Source organism: Cyprinus carpio, chromosome B9 (assembly GCF_018340385.1).
Source record: "Cyprinus carpio isolate SPL01 chromosome B9, ASM1834038v1, whole genome shotgun sequence".
Lineage (NCBI taxonomy): Eukaryota > Metazoa > Chordata > Actinopteri > Cypriniformes > Cyprinidae > Cyprinus > Cyprinus carpio.
This window is the reverse complement of record NC_056605.1, coordinates 752,434-759,698: the sequence shown is the minus strand read 5'-3', so window position 1 is coordinate 759,698 and position 7,265 is coordinate 752,434.

The window sequence follows — 7,265 nt, the reverse complement described above, 5'->3', positions numbered from 1 at the left end:
ATTTGTAGATCAGATGTTTCCAATAGAGTGGTCACTTTGTAGGCAAAAACCCAGAAGCGAGATAGCATTTTAGCACTTCCAGTTCCATCGTCCCAGAGTCAATGGGTTTTTTGAATAGGATTTTGGTTAAAGCTGCAGTCGGTAACTTTTGGGGCTTGCGTCTGGCGGAAGAACATTGTAGCCGGAGCTACTTCTCTCCAATAATCCACCACCACCGGCTCTTCTGGTCCAATCAGCGCAGCGCTGTGCCACAGTGTTGTTTTGTGTTGAAAATGTAAAAAATATATATAATGAGTGAGGACATCATCAATCCATTTTCCAAACCGTGTTTGTGTCTTATCTTGAATCACTACGGTACACCTATAATAAGTGTTTATATTCGGACAATTTTAGTCTGGTTGGGGTCGGCAACGCTGCAGAGTAGCACAGTACCTGCGTGACTCGCCATAGATGTAAACAGAGAGAAGTAGCTCTGGCTACAATGTTCTTCCGCCAGATGCGAGCCCCAAAAGTTACCGACTAAAAATAAGGTCCGTGGTTCAAAGCTCAAGATACTTTCACGTTTTATTCTGCGCCATAAAACACAACAGTTACATCCCACTCGTGATTTTTTTAAACCGGTTACATTTCTTAAAAAAGACTGTAAGGGAAACAGGTCAATTTAGCTCAAAGGGAATCATTTAAGATTTTAAAGGGAATTTAACAGAATCACTGTTTCACGGCTGATCACTGAAAGGGCCAGCGATTCACTGAACATCAAATCTGCGCTGGATATTAATATCCAAAGTATAGTGAAAACACTATTAATTAGCACAGTAACAAGATCGGCAGTTTAAGACATTAACTTGTGAGCACAAAACACAAGATACTTCTCTTTTCAATATAAATAAGGCTTTATTAGATAAATCTAAGACATATAAACTAATCTAACACATAAGCACACGCACTCACACATTCACGCAAGTTGCAGGAGGATAGAAAGTTAGGGAAGAATGAGTTTAAGAGGATGAGAATGTGGAATCCCAAATTTACAGCAATATGTGAAATTGCATAGACATGAACAACCATCAGTAACTTAATTAACCCTCGCACTGAGTTCCTCAATGAGGTTAAAATTATATTAGATAACACCAGTACAGATGTGAGTCTGGAGGTTACTTGCGTTGCCTGTGTAACGGGGTTCCCTTTGTTGTCGCTGAAAAGGGGGTTTCCCGAGGTTGCTGATTGGCTGGAAGTTCAGTAGTCGTTGAAGTGACGTCTTGGGAAGCCCGTGGTTGGGCGTAGGCTGACGATGCAGAGTTGTGGGCTGGTTGAAGTTTAGACAGGCACGGGAGGTCAGACTCGGAGACACGGCGTTACAAAACTTAACTCAGAACACGAACTCTCAAACGGAAAAGAAAAGAAACTAAAGTAAAAGAATAGAACAGAAGTAAAGTTTGACGAGACTAGAAGTTTGTTTCTTCTCATCGTGGCTAAGTAGCAGCAGGCGTGCAGGCCGAAGCACGCTGGAACGGCGCTCGAAGAACGCTAAAAGTGATGACTAAAAGCATGGCTAAAAGCAGCAGCTAAAAGGCAGGCTAAAAGCCGGCATGACTGATAGCAAAAGCTAAACGAAAGCTAAAAACTAAAAGCAGAGGCTAAAAGCTAAAGCAAAAGCTAAAAGCGAAATTTGATGGTGTCCTGAGTATTTAAACTGGCCTTTTGGCCACACCTCAAATGTTGTCTTGACCAATTAGATATTGTCTTTTCTCGGGGTGTTGCGATGTTTGTCCCACCCATTCATAAATCATATGTTATCCTATCAAGCACGTGGTCCGAATTTTCCCGCTCTTGCAGGGTATAATTTGGACATGATTCCTATAACAAGAATATGATACATTTGACAAATAACTGATGGTCAGAAAGGTTTCAAGCAAGAAGATTCGAACACACACATACTAAACATGAATATGATCCCTTAAGCTATTCAAGAGTTATTTAAAAAGACATACACAATAAGTGATTAGAAACATTATAGTCAAATGTGTGGGTTCATATATGATATGGAGTTAAGCAATGGACTGATATCCATTTAGAAGTCTTTTTTGAGTTCATTTTGGTGCATATATGCATTGGAAGGCATTCTCTGTGCCATTCTGGGGAGTAAGGATATGTCCTGTGAAGACCAGAGGGGTTAACAGGTCTCCTTAGGAATTTCAGTCTGGTTCTGCTAGGTGGGGGGATGTCAATCCAATGATTTTGTTTACTCTCATGGCTTTACATGTGAGGGTCAGACTGTCCATCTCTTCGATTACTTGCCCCAAATTAGACAATCTGTTCTTCGAATTGAAATTGTCAATAATTGTTCTAATGGTGTTAATGTTGAAAGCTGTTCTGTGAAAGAGCTGGTTGGTTATCTAGCTTCAGACTGTGGTGCTAGGAGTTGATTTACAGCATCCTGTTGCCTTTCCGAGGAATTTGGCTTCTCTTGTTTCAACCATGCTCACGATCGAATCTTTAATTTGTCTGGTTCAGGCCTCATACGCTACAAGACGGTTGCTAACAAGTTGCTAAATGGGTCTACATTGTTATCAATTTACAGTATTTTCCAGTTGTAGTATAATTTGTAATACAATTAATTGTAGAATAACCAATTAATAGTTTCCCGCATTTTATATTGTTGGTCGACGATGTTTTTTTGCTTTCCCCAAAATGCTACCACAAGTCTTCAAATGGAAGATGCTTGTTTTATCGCTTTCCTACTGTTGCGGAGACTCTAGGTTCGTAAGGTACACTAATATTACGATTATTCCATGTAAACACCACATTTACCGGCTTAGTCACGGTGAAAGTGAAACTTTAATGATGCATAGTGCTTAAAGCCATGTTAAAATAAAATGTTTACAGCCACATGAGGTTGTTAGAAAGCAGTTAGATTGAGGATAGAAGCAAGGATAAAATAACATTTTGTGTAACGTTACCCATCCTAACAAAACGATAGCTGAAATGTGGTACTTCATTCACTAAAATAAGTTTAATCTTACCATATCCAAAAACTTGCTCAATCTACTGTTATTTTATTGAATAGTACATGGAGGCGTTTTTAATTAAAATATTCATATGTATCAAGGATTTATTGATTTTTAATGCACCTTGTTTTGAAATGTATAGAAATAAATGCTTTCATATGTCTTTTAGTTATGATTATTTAATTTATTCACTATAGTAATTATTACTAATGTCTCATTTCAGTTTTAGTTTGGCTCTAGTTTTGTATTTAACAGCAGCTTCTTGGGATGTCATAGATCACATGCTTTTGGCAAAACGAATCAAGCTCCGATACAGTGCTTCAATGATAAATGTTGTCTTGTTTTTTTTTGTTTTTTTTTGATACAGTTTCCATGTTAAACTAACATCACTAGTTTGTTCTATGTTTTAGTTTATTTTTTACCATGACAAGCCATGCCATGCCTTTGTTTATTATGTATTTGCTCACTTTTGGATATCATTAAACTGCACATGGATTCTATTTCAGCTGGCTTCTGTGGACTTCGTTACAGAATACTTGACCTGCAATGAACCCAGCAGTTTGTTTATTGTGACTTCAACAAAACAATCGGGCCATTGATATCACAATAAGAAGTCTCAAGATCCAAGTGCAAGTGCAAATAAGAGTTTATTAAGTGACAGAAAAAGTGAGAGACAACTGTAAGACAACAGCAGTCGGGAACTCCAGCTGAGATCAGTAACACCTACACATAAACTGTGAAGAGGATTTCATGCAGCACAGTGAAAAGTAACCCAACTCAGTGCAGGTAAGTCCAGCCTGAGAGCAGAGTAATCCAGATGGGAATCAGGAAACAACGAGGAGCTGACAGAGAAACAAGACATGATTAACGAATGACAACACACAATGCAAACCGGGACAGGGCTTTCATTTGGATACATGAATATAGTTCATGAATCCACTCCAGAGCTTTCTCCAATCCATGAATCCGCTCCAGAGCCTGCTCCAGTTCATGAATCCACTCCATATTTCAGCTCCAGAGCCTGCTCAAGCCATTAATCCATTTTAGAGCCTTCTCCAGTCCATGAATCCGCTCCAGAGCCTGCTCAGGTCCATGAATCCACTCTAGAGCCTACTCAGGTCTATGAATCTGCTCTAGAGCTTGCTCAGGTCCATGAATCCACTCCAGAGCCTGCTCCGGTCCATGAATCCACTCTAGAGCCTGTTCCAGTCCATGAATCTGCTCCAGAGCCTGCTTAAGTCCATGCATCCGCTCCAGAGCCTGCTCAGGTCCATGAATCCACACTAGAGCCTACTCAGGTCTATGAATCTGCTCTAGAGCTTGCTCAGGTCCATGAATCCACTCCAGAGCCTGCTCCGGTCCATGAATCCACTCTAGAGCCTGTTCCAGTCCATGAATCTGCTCCAGAGCCTGCTTAAGTCCATGCATCTGCTCTAGAGCCTGCTCAGGTCCATAGATCCGGTCTAGAGCCTGCTCCAGTCAATTAATCCACTCTAGAGTCTGCTCCAGTCCACGAATCTGCTCCAGAGCCTACTCAAGTCCATGAACCTGCTCCAGAGCCTGCTCCTGTCCATGAATCAGCTCCAGAGCCTGCTCCGGTCCATGAATCCGCTCCAGAGCCTGTTCAAGTCCATGAATCCCATTTAGAGCCTGCTCAAGTCAATGAGTCCGCTCCAGAGCCTGCTCAAGTCCATGAATCCACTCCAGAGCCTGCTCAAGTCCATGAATCAGCTCCAGAGCCTGCTCCGGTCCATGAATCAGCTCCAGAGCCTGCTCCGGTCCATGAATCTGCTCCAGAGCCTGCTCAAGTCCATGAATCCCATTTAGAGCCTGCTCAAGTAGATGTTTCTGCTACAGAACCTGCTCCAGTTCATGAATCCGCTCCATGAATCCGCTCTAGAGCCTGCTCCAGTCCATGAATCTGCTCCAGAGCCCGCTCCAGTTCATGAATCCCATTTAGAGCCTGCTCAAGTCAATGAGTCTGCTCCAGAGCCTGCTCAAGTCAATGAATCCACTCTAGAGCCTGCTCCAGTTCATGAATCTGCTCCAGAGCCTGCTCCAGTTCATAAATCCTCTCCATGAATCTGCTCCAGAGCCTGCTCCAGTTCATGAATCCACTCTAGAGCCTGCTTAAGTCCATGAATCAGCTCCAGAGCCTGCTCAAGTCCATGAATCCCATTTAGAGCCTGCTCAAGTCAATGATTCTGCTCCAGAGCCTGCTCAAGTCAATGAATCCGCTCTAGAGCTTGATCCAGTTCATGAATCCGCTCCAGAGCCTTCTCCAGTTTATGAATCCGCGCCGTGAATCTGCTCCAGTTCATGAATCCGCTCCATGAATCCACTCTAGAGCCTGCTCAAGTCCATGAATCTACACCAGAGCCTGCTCGAGTCCATGAATTCTATTTAGAGCCTGCTCAAGTCAATAAGTCTGCTCCAGAGCCTGCTCAAGTCAATGAATCTGCTCTAGAGCCTGCTCCAGTTCATGGATCCGCTCCAGAGCCTGCTCCAGTTCATGCATCCACTCCATGAATCCACTCTAGAGTCTGCTCCAGTCCATGAATCCGCTCCAGAGCCTACTCAAGTCCATGAACCTGCTCCAGAGCCTGCTCCTGTCCATGAATCTGCTCCAGAGCCTGCTCCGGTCCATGAATCCGCTCCAGAGCCTGTTCAAGTCCATGAATCCCATTTAGAGCCTGCTCAAGTCAATGAGTCCGCTCCAGAGCCTGCTCAAGTCCATGAATCCACTCCAGAGCCTGCTCAAGTCCATGAATCAGCTCCAGAGCATGCTCCGGTCCATGAATCAGCTCCAGAGCCTGCTCCGGTCCATGAATCTGCTCCAGAGCCTGCTCAAGTCCATGAATCCCATTTAGAGCCTGCTCAAGTCCATGAATCCGCTCCAGAACCTGCTCCAGTTCATGAATCCGCTCCATGAATCCACTCTAGAGCCTGCTCAAGTCCATGAATCTACACCAGAGCCTGCTCAAGTCCATGAATCCCATTTAGAGCCCTGCTCAAGTCAATGAGTCTGCTCCAGAGCCTGCTCAAGTCAATGAATCCACTCTAGAGCCTGCTTCAGTTCATGAATCTGCTCCAGAGCCTGCTCCAGTTCATAAATCCTCTCCATGAATCCGCTCCAGAGCCTGCTCCAGTTCATGAATCCACTCTAGAGCCTGCTTAAGTCCATGAATCAGCTCCAGAGCCTGCTCAAGTCCATGAATCCCATTTAGAGCCTGCTCAAGTCAATGATTCTGCTCCAGAGCCTGCTCAAGTCAATGAATCCGCTCTAGAGCTTGATCCAGTTCATGAATCCGCTCCAGAGCCTTCTCCAGTTTATGAATCCGCGCCGTGAATCTGCTCCAGTTCATGAATCCGCTCCATGAATCCACTCTAGAGCCTGCTCAAGTCCATGAATCTACACCAGAGCCTGCTCGAGTCCATGAATTCTATTTAGAGCCTGCTCAAGTCAATAAGTCTGCTCCAGAGCCTGCTCAAGTCAATGAATCTGCTCTAGAGCCTGCTCCAGTTCATGGATCCGCTCCAGAGCCTGCTCCAGTTCATGCATCCACTCCATGAATCCACTCTAGAGCCTGCTCAAGTCCATGAATCCGCTCCAGAGCCTGATCAAGTCCATGAATCCCATTTAGAGCCTGCTCAAGTCAATAAGTCTGCTCCAGAGCCTGCTCAAGTCAATGAATCTGCTCTAGAGCCTGCCCAGTTCATGAATCCGCTCCAGAGCCTGCTGCAGTTCATGAATCCGCTCCATGAATCCGCTCTAGAGCCTGCTCAAGTCCATGAATCCGCTCCAGAGCCTGCTCAAGTCCATGAATCCCATTTAAAGCCTGCTCAACTCAATAAGTTTGCTCCAGAGCCTGCTCAAGTTAATGCATCTGCTCTAGAGCCTGCTCCAGTTCATGAATCTGCTCCAGAGCCTGCTTCAGTTCATGAATCTGCTCCAGAGCCTGCTCCAGTTCATGAATCCGCTCCAGAGCCTGCTCCAGTCCATGAATCCACTCTAGAGCCTGCTCCAGTTCATGAATCTGCTCCATGAATCCGCTCTAGTGCCTGCTCAAGTCCATGAATCTGCTCTAGAGCCTGCTCCAGTCCATGAATCCGCTCCAGAGCCTGCTCTATTTCATGAATCCACTCCATTAATCCATTTTAGAGCCTGCTCCAGTCCATGAATCCGCTCCAGAGCCCACTCCAGTTCATGAATCCGCTCCACAGCCTGCTCCAGTTCATGAATTCGCCCCTTGAATC